This window comes from Myotis brandtii, unplaced genomic scaffold (genome assembly GCF_000412655.1).
Source record: "Myotis brandtii unplaced genomic scaffold, ASM41265v1 scaffold1055, whole genome shotgun sequence".
Classification (NCBI taxonomy): domain Eukaryota; kingdom Metazoa; phylum Chordata; class Mammalia; order Chiroptera; family Vespertilionidae; genus Myotis; species Myotis brandtii.
The window spans coordinates 7,911-27,143 of NW_005353558.1; the positions used below are offsets into that span (position 1 = coordinate 7,911).

General features: G+C 44.3%; 2 pseudogenes; both read right to left on the minus strand.

Moving 5' to 3' along the window:
• Window positions 1-5: 5 nt before the first annotated feature.
• On the minus strand, window positions 6-7,751 carry LOC102241267 (annotated as a pseudogene).
• Window positions 7,752-12,811: 5,060 nt separating this feature from the next.
• Window positions 12,812-15,290, minus strand: LOC106726255 (annotated as a pseudogene).
• Between the last annotated feature and the right edge of the window lie 3,943 nt (window positions 15,291-19,233).

Sequence of the window (19,233 nt, forward strand, 5' to 3'; positions counted from 1 at the left end):
CTAAAGGACTTTCCACATTCACCACATTCATAAGGTTTTTCTCCAGTGTAAACTCTCTTATGGGTATGGAGCTGACTATTATCCCTGAAAGACTTCCCACATTCACTACACCCATAAGGTTTTTCTCCAGTGTGAACTCTCCTGTGGATAATGAGCTGACTATTGCGGGGAAAAGATTTCCCACATTCAATACACTCATAAGGTTTTTCTCCAGTGTGAACTCTGTGATGTTGAATGAGGTTGGAACTCTGACTGAAGGACTTCCCACAATCTGTACATTCATATGGCTTTTCTCCAGTGTGAGTTCTCTGATGTCAAATGAGGGTGGAATTCTTACTGAAGGACTTCCCACAATCTGTACACTCATAACACTTTTCTTCATTGTGAACCCTTTTATGTCGAATGAGGTTAAAGATTTGTCTATAATTTTTTCTACATTTGCCACACTCTCCAGAACACACACCCTGACATTCAACAACTTTGAGGTTGTGGCTGGCAGCGTTTTCACATTCACCCCACTGGTGATGACTTTTTCCACTGAGAAATTCCTGTGAAATCTCACTGCCACCATGCCCAGGAACATTTGTGGATTTATGTTCAGAAGAGACACTTTCCATATAATTTACTGCAGTCTCTCTCATCACTATGAATACAGTGTTTCTGTCTTAATGGTAGGTTAACCTCAGAGTCTTACAACAAATATCACAAGACTATGAAATTTCCTACTTCATGGCACATGGCTTCTTTGCAGTATATGGGGAGGAGTTCCCCTAAATATTGATAAGAATGAAGTAATACATACTGTGAACAAAGAACATAATTCATATTCTTCACAAAAGGACAGCAAAGGCCTCTTCTTCAGGGTGACCATTGACCTCACTCATAACCAAGGTACCAGGATATAAATTAAGAACACAAAGTTACGCAATCTTTCTTTCAACTCCTTGGGCAGCAATATAAAATAAGCCAGTTTGGGATGAAGAATGATTTTCTGCCATCATGTTCTCCTTTCCAAACCACTGAAGGTTTGACATCCCCAAAATATTGCTTCACATTTACATGCTGACATATTACAACAGTGCTTTCAAAACATTGCAGGCAGTGAATAGAACCATCACAATTAAAGGTACAACAGGAAAAACACCTTTACCAAAATATCATAAACCATAGCCAGCGGTGTTCAGGTTGGTGAAATAGAACCTAAGCCAATCATCACAGCATAATGTGAGAACCACAAACTCCCTGAATGAGGTACCACTTCTTTTCTGAGGATGGGTGTTCTGGACAAACCCTGGGTCAGGCCCATTCCCTAGGCAGAGGGAAAGGAATGAAGATCCTGCCAAGAGTTCAGAGTATTTAGAATTTATTCAAGTACAAGAGAGCACACAGGGATTGTGACTGATGCACACTGTTCAGGTGAGCCAAGTGATAGAAGTGAAATCACTTCAGCCACAATCACTCTGAGGGACATCAATTGGATAGGAGGCCTGGGCAGAATGACAAGTTCAAGTAGCTCCTTAAAGCCTCACTTGTAACTGACAATTATGAGGAATCTATCAGAGTGTATGCACATGCCTCTCTGAAGAAGCCTTTGTGCTCCAAGTGTGCTGCTTGTAACTCATTCAGGTGCAAAATATCTTTTAACACTGAGGAACACTGCTTACATGGATGGTTCTTCTGAATTGCTGGAGCTGTCTTAGAAGCCCTGACCTGTGACTCTCCTTGTATAGATACACTCCTATTAGAACAGGCCTCATCATCATCCTTTTTATGCAAACAACCTGAAAACAGAAAAAAGGTGAGGAAATGAATGTTGATTGTGGTGACAGAGGGAAGTTCCATTACTAAAGTGTGTTGCCCATGACACCGTGGTTCCATGAAAATTTCTGAAAAGAAAGCCTAAAAGACTTTCCACATTCACTACACAAATAAGGCTTTTCTCCAGTATGAACTCTCTTGTGGATAAGGAGCTGACTATTATCCCTAAAGGACTTCCCACATTCAATACACCCATAAGGTTTTTCTCCAGTGTGAACTCTCTTGTGGATAAGGAGCTGACTATTTTGGCTAAAGAATTTCCCACATGCACAGCATTCATACGGTTTTTCTCCAGTGTGAACTCTCCTGTGGATAAAGAGCTGACTATTTTGCCTAAAGGACTTCCCACATTCACCACACCCATAAGGTTTTTCTCCAGTGTGAACTCTCTTGTGGATAAGGAGCTGACTATTTTGGCTAAAGAATTTCCCACATGCACAGCATTCATACGGTTTTTCTCCAGTGTGAACTCTCCTGTGGATAAAGAGCTGACTATTTTGCCTAAAGGACTTCCCACATTCACCACACCCATAAGGTTTTTCTCCAGTGTGAACTCTCTTGTGGATAAGGAGCTGACTATTTGAAGAAATTCCCACAATCTATACATTCAAATGGCTTTTCTCCAGTATCAACTCTTTTATGTCGAATGAGGTTAAAGATTCATATATAATTTTTCCTACATTTGCCACACTCTCCAGAACACACATCCTGACATTCAAGAACTTTGAGGATATAGCTGGCAGCGTTTTCACAATAACCTCACTGGTGATGACTTTTTCCACTGAGAAATTCCTTTGAAATCTCACTGTCACACTGTGGCTCCTCAGTGTTATGAGTTGCCTGGTGCGGGAGAAGCTCTGAGGGAGTTTGGGAGTCTTCCCGAACCACCCTGCTGTTTGAAGGCACCTCTAATAAGTAGAAGCTGCACCTGTTCACAAATGAGGCCTTGTCTGTACCTTCTTTCCAGGACGTCTTTCCCCTGGCATCCCTCTGTTGCTGGTGAGGGTTTACAATGGAACAGAAGTCTCTCACACATGCCTCTCTGAAGAAGCCTTTGTGCTCCAAGTGTGCTGCTTGTAACTCATTCAGGTGCAAAATATCTTTTAACACTGAGGAACACTGCTTACATGGATGGTTCTTCTGTGTTGCTGGAGCTGTCTTAGAAGCCCTGACCTGTGACTCTCCTTGTATAGATACACTCCTATTAGAACAGGCCTCATCATCATCCTTTTTATGCAAACAACCTGAAAACAGAAAAAAGGTGAGGAAATGAATGTTGATTGTGGTGACAGAGGGAAGTTCCATTACTAAAGTGTGTTGCCCATGACACCGTGGTTCCATGAAAATTTCTGAAAAGAAGAAATATGCAGAAAGGATTAACAAGAGGCTTCTGTGAAGTTCTGGGCCTCTGAAGATCATAAAGGAAGGAAGACCACACCAGCAATATGACACAAAAATGGCAAAAACCACATGGAAGAGACTTCCAGCCCTTCCTTAGGCTAACAATGTTCACTAGGGCTTATCTGCAGGTGACATAGGCAACCTCTGCAGAATTTTGTTTATTTCTTATCTCAAGAAAAATTCAATAAATGTGTAGCTGTTTTTTGAGGAACTACTTAAATATGTATGTGCACCTCATAACACATGTGCAGGTCAATGTTGAAGAATATTGCAGAGGCATCAGTGCAGAGGAGCAGGTGATGTAAAAATGCCATGAAGGTGAACATCGCAGAATGCTAGGAAATCACAGGTGAAATGACATGTCAGAAAGTGTAAAGTAGTTAAAAGGAAATGTAAAAATTAGGTGTGGGAAGTAGCAAATGCATCTGAGCAGTGATGGAATTGATCTGGTTCCTGGTATAATTTGAAAACAGCCCTTGTGTCATACATTCTGCTCATTTCCACTCAGCTAGGTCAGATCTCCTCTGAGACCATCCTGCATGTTCTCCCTGTACCACCTTCTCTACAAATACATAAAACCTAAATATTCCAAGTACTAATGAAAGATGACAGAGGTGACCATCCAGCCCTGGTCCAGAGCAAATCCACATGGAATAGTATTCAGGGAAGGTAATATTACAAACACCAATTGAAGGAGGGTCTTACAAGAACAGCCCATGGTTCATGTAAGTAAAGAACATAACCTGGCACAGGCAGTCACCCAGAACCTTTCTCTAGAGGAAAGGTGCAGAAGTGGAAGCCATGGATCTAGACATAGTCACCCGCCCAGGGAGAGAAACAGCAAGTGGGACCCATTAAGCTGTCTGTAAGATGTCTGGCTCCCAGACATATCCTTCACTTTGAGGAAAATAGTGTTAAAGAAGTTTGTGGAGTTTATTTCTCAGGGCTCTCCACACAGCTCAGCACTGGCATCCATAGCACATTTCACATGAGAGTGAGGAAAATTTGCAGAGCACATGGTCTGGCTGTAGGATAGAGAAAGCTACAGGTGGAATATAAAGGAACAGAGGCCATCATCTCAGACCATTAGGAGAGATGTGAGGGTCTTACTTACAGATGATACAAGTGCAAATACTTCCAGCATCACTTTGCAGTACAGAAGTCTCTGAGCCTCATCAAGGATTCCCCACTCCTCTGGAAAGAAGGCAACGGCCATATCCTCAAAGTACATATCCTGTCATAATGGGGACAGTCCATTATCAGCTTCTCTCCTAGGATTTTACATTTATCATACACCCCAACTTCCATATCCATCTGCTCCCTAGACTTCTGACTACAAAGAAGATATCAGGCCTTTGTTTCATCAAAGACACTCAAAGAAAAGACTACTGATGCAGTGTCTTCCCATGACAATAAGGACAATGAGAATATAGGTCATACCTGCTCTCTAGTACAAACATTTTGGCCACACTGTTCCTTTTGAATAAAGTGGGTGTCATGAATATAGGATATGGATAGATGTTGTCCATAATGAGAGTATGAGTGATTTGACACTGTTCTTGTCAGGCAATAACCTTGTTGTTCCCTACATTCTCATTCCAAGTCCCTGAAAATTTTGGTAGCATACTTCACCCTTTTGACACCAAGCCTAGGGTGCTGAGGCCATCACTTAGCACTTCCTGCCACACATAAGTCTTTGAAACACACATCTCTCACAAAGCTTCATTCCCAGAGGCATAATGCCAAAAGTAAGACAAATACATCGTGACTTGCACATTTTCTCTTCATCATCTTCTTTTCCAATACTCCAATTCACCCTTTCAGTAATGTATTTCTCTCTTACCCTTCACCCTTCCCAATGCCAGCCTAGATGACATTGATGTATGCTCTCTCATTCCTATTGATCACTGTAACTGACCTCAACAATAAAATGCAGGTTGCTCATATATTTCACCTACTCTCTGGACCAAGAATGTACCACTACTATAGACCCTCTTTTTAGGAATTAATATGAAATTCACTATATCAGATCATCCAAACATCACCAGAAATGAATTCCACTATCATTCCATCTTATGTCAATGTCAGGGACCCTGAATCCATGAATGCACATGCCTTCTCCAAGTACACATCACTCTTTCTACCATAACTCTCTCAAACCTACACTTCCACAGACCCAGCCCCCATAGTTATCTCCCTGACTTCTTACTCATTACTCAGCAAGTGTGGTTTTGTTAATGCCTGGAAAATTCAAACTGAATTAAGTTCTACACCAACTCTCATAGTCCACACTCAATGAGGTGCCTTCAGTCCTTCTATGATGACATCCCTCCCTGATTGTTTTATTTTCTTCAACCTCACCTAATGAGAACCACATCAAATCTCAGATAGCCAGAGCCCACCACTTCTGGTGCTGCACTTGAGGTCCCTTCACCAGTCACAGCCTTTAGCACTCAAATCTCATCACCTAAGGCACTCTCTCACAGGCCCAGTGTGTTTCTCATATGACCACTCATTCCCGTATGTAAATCAGTCAGACTACTGACCATACCAAGGCTCTCAACACAATCCTGGTGTGTGATTCACAATCAAAGATGCAACAGCTGCCATCTCATCTTGTTTTAATTGCTCTTTGCTCTCCAATTAAACAGAAAAAAAAGTTTTTAAAAAGATGATCTACAACTCTACCCTGGTCACTACACTCCCGACTTTAAAGAAGTTTTCAACCTGAACTTCTCCTCAGAGTACCAGATGCTCATGAAATGCTCTCTGAAATATCGCACACCAATACAGACAAAAAATAAAAGTTTGGTATCCCCAATGAACATTACACTTCTACTCTGAATATCTGCATCTCAGTTGATGGTGCTTCCATACCTGCAGCTGTCAAATGCAAACCTTCAATCATCCCTGGCTCTTACCTCTCTCTAAGCCTCAAAATTAGAATATCCAGTTGGCCACACATAAAACACCAATCCAGAATCCAAAAGCTTATTTCACCCCCACAGTCACCATCATGGGCCACTTACCATCATGCTCACCACAGTAACCTCCATCCTAGACTTTCTACCACCTCCCTCACAGCCATTTGGTTTGTTATGCTTCAGCCACAGGAAGTCTAATGAGACCTGGGTCAGATCACCTGCCTCTGCTGCTCCAAATTTTCCATTACTCCCATAACCTGCAGACCAGACTCCAAAGGTATCACAAGCTCCTCTAGAACTCACTCCTCTCCAATTGTTACCAGTTCCTATTTTAGAAAATGGAAACAAGCCCCAGCTGGTTATGCTCAGTGGCTAGAGCACCAACCTGTGAACTGAAGGGTCCCGGGTTTGATTCCAGTCAGGGGCACATGCCAGGGTTGTGGACTTGATCCCCAGTGGGGAGCGTGCAGGAGTCAGCCCACCTATGATTCTCTCTGATCATTGATTTTCTATTTCCTTCTCCTCCTCCCTTCCTCTCTGGAATCAATAAAAACATATTTTTTTAAAAAGGACACCAGTTGGTTCCTGAATGAACTCAGTCTTCACTCTAAGCCTTTACACATATAGGAACCTATGACTGGAAGGTCTTCTCACATATGATTCCACTGTTTTACAAAAAAAGGGATCATTTCAGACAATCTTAGACATGTACTTAGAGTTCTGGGCTTGGTGTCTCATCAAGGTCCCCAGATATAAGGGCTAGAACAGAGGCAAGACAAACCCAGGATACCACTATCACAGAAGCTGTAAGAGTGTGAGGCCCTGATATCAGTTATACAAATCAGAACTCTTAAACCACTCTGCATTTGCAGGAATCTGTGTTCAGAGAAAGATGTGCTGAGACTCTGGCCACCAACCACAGGATTCATGGGGTCAGAATCCTCAGTACCATTTCCCAGCCAATGGGGCCACGTGTCCTGAAAATTACCACAATTCTTCCAGACTCAGTCCTCAGTGCACACTCTTGCCAGTTACCTTATCTTTTATAGGACTTCTGCCTCCTGTCCCCAACTGCTATCATCTCTCCTCTAGTCTGTTCCTCTTCTGAGCTGCTTTGGGAAAAGTTTACAGAACTACCTCACACAACGTCCCTCTTTTGGTCAGGACCTTTCATGTCCCCAGTTTCCTGAGTATGAAAGTAAAACTCCTCGTGCAAAACTCTGCCTCATCTTCTTTGTTGCCTATAGACACAAAAAAAGTCCTGGGTTTCCCAAATCCTCCTAGTTCAGTCACACCATCACGTCCTCACATGGAGGTATTGCAACCTGTAAACCTCTTTCCCCCATCACACCTTTTGTCACACATGAGCTACTCACTGTTCCTGGCAGTGCGACCGGGACTGCAGGACCCCAGAGGTGCCCACACCCCAGGCTGGAGGGTTAACTCGATGAGGCTTAGTCGAACTCTGTAAGCAGAAAGGAGTCCACGAGTCACAAAAGCCCAAATTCTGGCATGTTGGGGCTCAGCAAACCTCAAACACACCACTGCATAGGGAGATGCTGCCTCTGATGCCTTGTCCTACTGGAGACCTGGTGCTGGGAAGCCTCAGTCTCTGTGAACAGACCAAAGCGATCAACATGACTACCAGGTAGATTCAAGAAGTCCCAACGAGGTAGATGCAGGAAGTCCCACCCTTACCCATGTACACCTGGTTAATATGCTTCTCCTGGTCTTTCATTGGCTAGCTGCAGCCATCATTAGCATAGCCCTTTAGGTAATATACCTTTCCAGGCCTCCCAGGTGTAAATAAGATCCCAATCACTCACTGACCATTGTGAATATTGGTGTTTCGGAGCCAGACTGGTGCTGGGAAATGACAACATTAGGATCGTGGCTGGTGGTAGTTTCTGGGGTTTGTTGTCTCCAACTGATTTTTTGGTTAATTTGATTTTTGAGAGAGAGGATAGGACAGGAAAGAGAGAAACATGGATCAGCTGCCTCCTGTCGACTCCTCACCCTCCCAATGGGAATCCAGCCAGAACACCAGGCTTGTGCCTCATGAAGAATATAACCAGAAACCTTTCCAATCATGGGAAGATACTCAAATATCTGAGCTATTCCAGCTATCAGATTTTTTTATTTTTAATATAAACATATTACATTGTTAAGAGACAAATCAGGCTATGAGAGAATATATATAATCTGATTTCATTTGTTTAAAAACAAAATTTGAAATGCTACAAAGAACAAAAAGTTGAGATTGCATACATTGTTAGAATGTTTGTATTCAGTACACATTTTGGAACTATGGAGCTAATAGTTACCGCATGTTTACTGCATGTGCCAGGCCTGGAATTCAGTGCTTTACATGCATCATTACGTCATTTAGTCCTCTCTGCAACCTGAGATTTTATGAACAGCAAATTGAGGCTCAGAGGCTTTATGTAAATTGCCTGATAGTAGAGTTAAATAAAGGCAGGGCTGGAAGGCAAACCCAAGTGTTTCTAATAACAGAGCTCTGACTTATAACGTTAGGCTCTGCTGCCTCCTGGAGAGGAGAATTGTTAACGCACAGCCATTAGAACCGGCTAGATGTTATAGTAACAAACAGCCCCAAAGCTTCAGTGGCTTATACTAAAGAAGGTGTCTTTCTTGTTGATGCCACATGTCCTCCCTGGTTCTCCAGGGACCAGGATAAATATGCAGCCACCATGTAGGTACCTGCTGGGTGTTAGTAGCAATGAACAAGGTGCATTCACCATGTAGGTAAATTCTAGGTGTTAGTAGTAATGAACAGAAGGAGTGCCAGTTTTTGGTTCCAGACTCTTGTGTTAGTAGTGACAGTCTTCAATCCCACCACATTATTGGGTCAAAGCACATCATGGGGCTGCTGCCACATTCATGGCTTTAAGAGGGGAACCTGACATACTTGGTGGGCCCTATGAAGGACACCATAAGGTGCCAATCAATCTGGGGGACTTTGGTAGGAAATAACCGCAGGAATTAGTCTACATGGATTGCTTTCTCTTCATCCAGGTGCACTTAGTCCATGAGCAGCTTCCCTACATCACGGGCAAGATTCAAATGCGTGAACTTCAAAAAGAGGAGTTTGGTCAGTGTTCACTGGCAGTAAACTCAGAACTACTACTGAGTGAGAAGTTGTATAAATCCTTGGCTGCCTCAGTTCCTACACAGTGGTGAGGGTGAAGACACACATGATAAGAGACTTGATTGGGAAGAACACAGAACTGCAAGCATTCCAGCATCCATGTTCTTTTACATCAACATCAGTCACTACCCTGCCTCCAAGTCTTTTTCTCATTTTAATTGCCCTGGTGGGCACTCCCATTGGGAATCACAGTAAAATATGTTGACATTTACATCAATGGTGTCCCCGTGGTTTCCATTTATTCTGTGCATGAACATGTGCTAAGTGTGGTTTCTCCATAGTTCTCCCCATCCCCATTGGAGAGAGCACTGGGGCTACTTCCTCCTGCTGGTCACAGTGCTCCCGGATGGCCATGCGCTCCCACTAGATAACCAGGATAGAGAAGTTCTGGAGTGATGCTCTGAGCAGCCCTGGTACCTCCCTCTATTAGGTGTCAGCATAGCTTTCACATGGGCAAGGGTGTGACCTGTTTTCAAGGGACCAGGAGTCTCACAGGACTGTCTCTGTCCTCTCCAGGAATGTCCAGTTCCTTATTCCTAAAAGGGATAATTATGTGCCTAAGAGTTCTTCCCCTCAGTATTGCCCCATATACATCCATATGCACCAGAAAACAAATCAGGTTGCATGGAGGGCAGTAGTCAAGGGAAGGCACAGCTATGACCTGTAAGGACCAAGGGTGTGGACACTGTTGACTGTTCCAGACTCAGGAATTATGAAGTGATCTGCACCAGGCAGGCTCCCAGACCCTTGAACCACTGCTCGGCCCCCGATGTCCCCATGTCGGCCGCCAGCAGGGTCCGGGCGAAATCCGGGGGGCAGACGAAGCAAAGGGAGGTGGCCCACCAAGTACCTCCAGGACTGGGTGTGCTTGTCTGTGCCACCCAGGGTGACCTGCTTATCCTTATCCTTGAAGGCGAATTTGAGTGCTTTGGTGGGGAAGTAGCGGGTGGCGTTGGCCATGTCGCCCCTCCAGAAAGACAGCACCCCTGCTCCTCGGAAATGCACCTGGTTAATATGCTTCTCCTGGTCTTTCATTGGCTAGCTCCAGCCATCATTAGGAGCATAGCCCTTTAGGTAATATACCTTTCCAGGCCTCCCAGGTGTAAATAGGATCCCAATCACTCACTGACCATTGTGAATATTCGTGTTTTGGAGCCAGACTGGTGCTGGGAAATGACAACATTAGGATCGTGTGGCTGGTGGTATGATGCCCTCGTACTGCTTGTCGGCCGTGATCTGCTGTCTGCCATGTTGCACCTGCAACAGCAGCTTGACCCGCTCCATTGTGGCCACGGCCGTCTTGGTGGAGATGGCGGTGGCGACGCCTCAGACCAGGAAGTCCTTGGCGAAGAAGATGGCCTGCCTGTTCCATCTTGTCTTGGTGGCACAGCGCAGGGAGCTGAGGGCGCGGAGCTGAGTGGAGGCGCAGAGATGAGCCAGGAGTGTGGGACCCGCTGGCTCAGCGCTGCAGCTGCCACGCTGAGAATTATGTAATACATACTGTGAACAGAGAACATAATTCATATTGTTCACAGAAGCACAGTAAAAGGCCTTCTCTTCAGGGTGACCATTGGCCTCACCAATAAACAAGGTACCAGGCTGCAAATTAAAACCACAAAGTCAGGCAGCCTTTCTTTTAAGGCCTTGGGCAGCAACGCAAAATAAGCCAATATTGGACAAAGAGTGATTTTCTACCAGCATGCTCTTCCTCCAGAAGCACAGAAAGTTTGACGGCCCCATAATATCTGTTCACATCTACATGCTGACAGGTTACAACTCTGCTTGCAAATCATCCCAGGTAGTGAATAGAGCAAACACAATTAAAGATGCAAAAGAAAAACACCTTTACAAAAATATCATAAACCAGAGCCATGTACAGCAAGCAGATTTCACATTGGTGAAATAGAACCTAAGCCAATCATCACAGCATAATATGAGAAACACAATGTCCCCGAGAGAGGTACCAGGTCTTAGCTGACTATGGGCATTCTGGGAAAACCCTGGGCCAGGCCCATTTTCTAGTCAGAGAAAGGAATGAAGATCCTGCTAAGAGTTCAGAGTATTCAGAATTTTCTCAAGCACAAGTGAGCATGCAGGGTTTGTGACTGATTCACACTGGTCAGGTGAGCCAGGTGGTAGAGGTGAAATCACTCCAGCCACAATCACTCACAGTGAATCAATGGGGTAATAGGCCTGGGCAGGATCACAAGTGTAAGCACCTCCTTAAGTTTCACTAGTGCCTGAAAGTTATGAGGAATCTAGCAGGGTGTATGCCCTGATAAAAGGGCTTTATAATAAGGTAAATGTGTATCACAGTCTCTTTCATTGTTGTTATTCTGAGTAAGACCAATAAAATTCCCTGCACATTTAAGGCTCTTCTCCAGTGTGAACTCTCAGGTGTCTAGTAAGGTTATAATTTCTGCTAAAAGATTTCCTATAATCAGTACATTCATAAGGCTTTTGAGTGCATAGATATGCCAGAATGACTTTCTATAGCAAGAATGTCAAACTCACGGCCCACAACGAATATTTTTGTGGCCCAGCCAATATAACGGTATGTGAGAAATGTTTTAATAAAAAATTCGTAACTTAATTTTTACAATATCCTCTTATACATAATTATTAATAATGAATTACAATGTTCACGAATGACTGATGACTATAATCGTGTTACATTCATTTCCCTTACTTGCAGGCGCACCATTTCTCTCCACTAATACTAGCAGCAAATATTTTAGCAGCCAATTGCCACGTCATTAGTCTTGCAATGACTTGTTTGGTGTGTGCAACAGGAAATATTTCGCTTTTGGAGAACAAGAAAAAATAGGTTTATTTGCATTATGCTTATTAATTTGTGCAGTTATTCAGTGTCTGGTAAGTTAATGTTCAAGAAAAAATATTAATTTTTTATTAAAATGTTTTATTATTTTATGCTAACAATTACTTATTTCAGCCCTTTGTATTCAGCATGTCTCTATCAAAATAAACCTACATTTTTATAAAATATGAAGCTTTTGGTTTTTTGCAGCCCACGTAAACTTAAACCATGTTTATTTGTCCCATGTTAGCCTCTGAGTTCGACATCCTTATTCTACAGTCATTACACTCATATGGCTTTTCTCCTGTGTGAACTCTCTTGTGTATAAGGAGGTGACTCTTTTGCCTAAAAGAATTCCCTCATTCACTACACTCATAAGGTTTTTCTCCAATGTGAACTCTCTGGTGTTGTGTGAGGTTACCACTTTGACTGAAGAACTTCCCACAATCACTACATTCATATAGCTTTTCTCCAGTGTGAACTCTCTGGTATTTAATGACAGTACTGCTTTCACTGAAGGATTTTCCACATTCTGTACACTCACAGGGCTTTTCTCCAGTGTGAACTCTCTGATGTTTAATGAGGATAGACATGTATCTGAAGGACTTCCCACAATCACTACACTCAAATGGCTTTTCTCCAGTGTGAACTCTGTGGTGATTATTGAGGTTAGACCTTTGACTGAAATGCTTCCCACACTCACTACACACATATGGCTTTTCCCCAATGTGAACTCTGGTGTCTAGTGACATTAGACCTGTGACTGAAGTACTTCCCACAATCACTACACTCATACCGCTTTTCCTTAATGTGAACTCTGTTGTGTTTAATGAGAGCAGTGCTTTCACTGAAGACCTTCCCACAATCAGTACACCCATAGGGATTTTCTCTAGTGTGAACTCTTCCATGTTGAGGTTGGTTAAAGATTCGTCTAAACACTTTCCCACATTTATTATACTCATAAGTCATATCTCCAGAGCAGAGACCTTTCTGATAAGCAACTTTTAGTTTCTGGCTGGCAGCTGTTTCACATTCAACCCACTGGTGATGTCTTTTTCCACTGAGAAATTCCTGTGAAATCTCATTGCTACTGTGTGGCTCCTCGGTGTTAAGAGTGGCCTGGTGCTGGAGAAGCCCTAAAATGGCCGGGGAGTCTTCCCCAACCTCTGTACTAGCTGCAGGCACCCCGGATAAGTAGAAGCAGCAACTGGTCACAAGCAAGGTGCTCTCCATATCTTCCTTCCAGGGATTCTCTCCACTGGCACCCTTCTGTTGCTGGTGAGGATTTGCACTGAAACACAAGTCTCACACACACACATCACTTAAGAACACATTCTTCTCAAAGTAGCCACTTGTAACTCACTTAGGTGCAAAATACCTTTTAACACTGAGAAGCATGGCTTACACAGATGGGTCCTCTGGGTGGCTGTAGCTGTCTTGGAAGCCCAGACCTGAGACTCTCCTACAGATACACTGTGCTCAGAATAGGCCTCCACATCATCTATCTTATGCCAATGACCTGAAAACAGAGGAATGATGAGGAAATGAATGTTGACCCTAGTGACAGGGGAAGCCCCATTATAAAAGTGTGTTGCACATACTACATTGGTTTCATGCAATTGGCTGAAAATAAAACGCCTGAAAGATAGATTAATAAGAGGCCCCTGTGAAGTTCTTGACCACTGAAGATCACAAAACTAGGGAGACGTCAACAGAAATAGAGCAAAAGCATGGCAAGCACCACATGGAAGAGAAGCGGACTGTCCAGCTCATTCTGCTGCTAACAGCATTCAGTAGACCTTCTCTGCTGGTGACATGGGCAAGCTGTGCAGAAGGTTGGTTACATCTCATTCCAAGTAAAATTCAATAAACAAGTAGCTGGTGTTTGAGGGGTGTTTAAGCATGTATGTGCTCCTCATAACACTTGCATAGGTCCATGTTGTAGAATACTGCAGAAAGAGATTTGCAGCGGAATAGGTGATGTAAAAAGGACACAAATGAGAAGATAGCCAAAGCTAGGAAGTCACTGATGAAATGACAAGTCAGCAAAGTGTCAAGTGTGGAAAAGGAAAGATAAATGAGGTGTGGCCATTGGAAACTGCACCAAACACCATTAGACAGGGGCAGGTTTCTGTTACAATCTGATCACCATCCTTATGTCATACCTTCCCCCAGTTGCCACCCAGAAGGGCCAGGCATCCTCTACGACAGTGGTTCTCAACCTGTGGGTCGAGACCCCTTTGGCGGTTGAACGACCCTTTCACAGGGGTCGCCTAAGACCATCCTGCATATCATATATTTACGTGACAATTCATAACAGTAGCAACATTACATTTATGAAGTAGCAACGAAAATAATTTTATGGTTGGGTCACAACATGAGGAACTGTATTTAAAGGGCCAGAAGGTTGAGAACCACTGCTCTAGGACCATCTTGTATATTCACCCTGGAGAAAACCGGGGTTCTCTTTCCACCTCCTTCTCTAGAAATATGTACAAACTAAATATTCTGAATATCAATGAAAGACAACAGATGTGAGCAGACATCACTTGCCCATAGCAATTCAGCTTACAATAGTATTCAGAGAAGGTACTATTACAAACAGTTGAAGGAGGGTCTTACAAGAACAGCCCCTGGTTCATGTATGTGAAGAAGATACCTGGCACAGGCATTCACCAAGGTCCTTATCTACAGGAAAGGTGCAGGAGTGGAAGCCATGGATCTGAATATAGTCACCCTCCCTGGGAGAGGAAGAGCAGGTGGGACCCATTAAGCTGTCTGTAGGACTGCTGACACCCAGACACTTCCTGCAGTTTCTGAGGCAACTGGTGTGAGGGAAGTTTATGGACTCTATTGCTCAGGGCTCTCTGCAGAGCTCAGCACTGGCAGCCACAGCCCATTTGACAGGAGAGTCAATGGAGGGAAATTAGCAGAGCCCATGGTCTGGCTTTGCGAGAGAGAGAGAGAGAGAGTGCTATGTCTAGAGAATAAATAGAGTGAGCATCACTTCAGGACACTAGGAGAGATGTGAAGGTCTTACTACGAATGATACAAGTGCAAAAAATTTCAGCATCACATCACAGTACAGATGTTTCTGAGCCTTATCAAGGAGCTCCCACTCCTCTGGAGAGTAGGCAGTGGCCATGTCCTCAAAGTTCATATCCTGTCATAATGGGGACAGTACATCCCATGATAAGATTCTCTCTTGAAATGCCAAGTTTGTCATACTCCCTACCCTGCACATCCATCTGCTCCCTCTACTCCCCACATCAGAGAAGATAGCAGGCCTCAGTCCCACTATAGTCAATCTCTCCTTATATTCCTACTGATGCTGTGTCTTCCAACAACAATAAAGGCAGATGAGCAGATAGAACATACCTGTGCTCTCAGCCTCAAATGTGAGTTGCACTGCCCCTTTTCAAAAACAGTGGATGTCAGGAACATAGGGTAAGAAGAGATGTTGCACATAAAGGGAATGTGATGGATTTGACACTAGTCTTGCCAGGCAATACCCATGTTGTCCTCCAAATTGTCACTCCAAGACACCAAACAACATGGTAATGACTCCAATCCCAGTTTGCTGAGGCCATCACTTTGCATTACCTGCTGCCCATAGTTCTTTGATCCACACTTGTCTCACACACCTTCACTGGTAACACAAATATGCCATGACAAGGACAAGATGTTTTCTAATCAGCTTTTTTTCCCAAAATTCTAGTTCACCACCTTTGTAATATATTTCTCTCTGACTCTTCTCTCTTCTCTTTTCCCCATGCCGGTGGAGATTTACAAGCGCAGATGACAATGATGTATGCTATCTCATTCCTATTGTTCACTGGGTCAGCCCTCAACTAGAAATGGCAGGTGGGCATGTATATGGCACCTCAGCTCTGAACCTGGCATGTAGCACCACAGCAACCCATCTTGTTAGAAATTATCCTAAAATTTCCCATATCATATCATAAAGACACCATCAGAAATGGACTCCCTTTTCATTCACTCATACTAGTATGTTAATGTTAATGCCCTGCCACCATGAATTCACACTCCCTCTCCAAGTGCAAATCACTCTTCCTACTACACCCCTCTAACACCTGCACTCCCTCAGCCCCAGCTCCCACAGTCCTCTCCTTGGCCTCTTACTTATTACTCAGCATGCGTTGTCCACAGAATGCTTGCCAACATCTCTCACTTAACCGCCACTCAAATCCCAACCCCGATGACCCTCTGCACCATGCCCAGTGAGTCTCACAGATGACCACTCAAGCCTCTAAGCTAGTCCACAAGACTGACTGTAACTCCTCATACAGCCCATACCAAGTGTAACAACAAAATCCTGGTGAGTGTTTAGAGAAGTTAATTTATACCAGCCCTAGTCTCATCTTGTTTAAAAAACTCTTCAGCCTCCAATTAATCTCATCTTTTTTAGCCTTGGCCACTGCAAAATGATTATCTCTCCCTGACACTCTACATGACAACTTCTCTCCCTATGCTGTGTTGTGGCACCGACCTCCCACAAACAGTGCCCTAGCAGGAAATCTAGTCTTCAGGCTCACACTGTCCCTTCTGAGCTACTACTACCATTACTAACCTTATCATGATTTCCTATATTAAAGTGATCAACCTGCAGTCCTGGCTGATAGACTCATGCACTGGTGAGGTCACATGCCTTGGTTGTGGGCCGGATCCACAGTAGGGGTTGTGTAGGTGTCAACCAATCCTTGTTTCTTGCTCATCACTGTTTCTCTGTCTCTTTACCTCTTCCTTTCTTTCTAATATATATATATTATACATATATATTTAAAAAACATACCTGACGCTTCCTGAATCAGCTCACTCTTTACTCCAAGCCTTTGCACATTCTGGATCGCATGCCCTGGAGGACCTCCCACACATTACACTGGTTGCCAGAAACAAGGTCCACTTCATGAAGCCCTACTCCTGGCCTTAGAAGTCTGGGCTGAGTGTCTGTTCAAAGTTCCCAGGTCCAAGGGCTACAAGAGCAGCTGACAGTCCCAGGACTCTACTATCTCAGAGGCCACAAGTGTGTGAGGCCCTGAAATAAGCTCCACAAACTCATACACCTAATCAATTCTGCATTTGCAGGAATTTGTGGAAAGAATATGGTCTGTTGAGAGCCTGGCAACCACCAGGCTCTATGGGCTCAGGCTGCTCAGTGCCCTTGCCCAGCCCAGAGGCCAGGCCCTCCAGATGCCTGTATTATCTCAGGGCTCCGTCCTCAGTGAACACTCTTCCTAGTAATCTGATCATTTACAGGACTTCCCCTTCCTGTCCACAACTGCTGTCCTCTGTCTTCTAGTCTGTTCTTCCTCTGAGTAATGTTAGAAAAAGTTAGACCCTACCTCAGAAAATGTCCCTCTTTTTTTCACAACCATCTATTGTTAGGTCTGATCAAATAATTGAATCAATACCCCCCTCCCCCAGGGGAACTGACTTTATGCTATTTCACAATGGACATTATACTTGCTTAGACCACATTCCACTTGCTAAGACTGTTATCTCTCCCCTCTGGAGTTTCCCAGAATCCAGACCTGGACAGAGAAATCCCTACCCAGAAAAAGCTCGCCTAGAGTCATTTAAAAACCTCTGACTCCCTGTCTTTGGGTGCTGGTGCCATTTTGGGGCTCAGTCCAGCTGGTATCCAGATAACCTATAAATTCATAATTCTTCACTCTTTTTTGGCCTCGTGCATTCCTCCTTCAGCAACCCTAACATTTGCTGCCGAAACCCAGGAGGACTCTATGGGGATGGGGAGCTATTGCCCTGGCTTCGGTCACCCCGAGTTTGCTATGCAGAGAGCAGTAGGCAGTGGCAGCTCAACCTGGCTTACCTCCAAATCCTACATGGGTGACTCAATTGCTGGCCTCGATTAGGCCTCCCTCCCTTATGGGCCCACCTGAGCCAGCCAAGGAGGACACCGGATCGGGAATCTCTCCTTCTCCATTGCTGACCCTCCATCCCAATCGTCTCTAGGTCAGTGACATTCCACAATTTCCCTCATCTCCAGTCTTCTGCCCACTCTCTCTCACTGCCTTCTCAAATGTCTCTTGTCTCAAAATTCCTAGCACTAAGCCAGAAGACTCCTCAGCCATTTGGCTTTGGGTCCTTCTGGATTGGGGATGCCCAGTCCAAAGGGTTACCTCTCATTTCTCATGGTGATTTGTTTAGCTACGGGGACACCCACCCTAAATAGTCACCTTTGGATTTGTGGTCTGTCACTCACCCTCTCTTGTGGGCCACGCCACACTCCCTCTGCACACTCACGGGGGAAATCATGCCCAACCACCTCATTTTCTTTTGTAACACTGTTTGGCCACAATATACACTAGATGATAAGTCTCAATGGCCTAAAAATGGCACTTTTAATTTTAACACATTGCACAATTTAGATAACTGCTGTCACTGCAATGGAAAATGGTCAGAGATGCCCTACGTCCAGGCCTTTTTCACCCTCCAGCCCCAATCCTCTCTCAGTTCTGCTCTACCCATCAGATCTTTCTCCTTCACACAAAACATCATACCCCTAACACTTCTGATTGTAAATCTACCCTGGACCCATCAGACCACCAACCTCCATTCCCTTACACATCCCTTCCCTCACCTGCAGTAGATTCCCAAAACCCAGGACCCTCCTAACAAGCAACCACCTTCTCCCCCAGCCCCTGAGAGCCCAAATCCCAAAACTCGAGCTCCAATACAGTCTTTTCCCACCTTACACTTGCTCTCAGGCCACCCTAAGACTGTCTTCCTCAACACCTGCTTCTATTCCTGCACCCATTCTACCCCTGAGGGAGGGAGCAGGAACTGAGGGTATTGGCTGGGTATACATCCCATTTTCCATATCTGACCTCACACAAATTGAGAGGCATCTCAGGTCGTTTTCCACCCACCCAAGCATCTTTACTAAGGAATTTAAGTACCTGACCCAGTCCTATGATCTGACCAGGCACGACATCTGAGTCACCCCAGAGGAGGATCACGTCTGACTAGCAGCTCAGGACCATGCTGTGCCTCCATAGACAGGACTCAGTGGCCAACCCGGTTGGTGCTAATGTGGTTCCCCCAAACTGGCCCAAGATGGG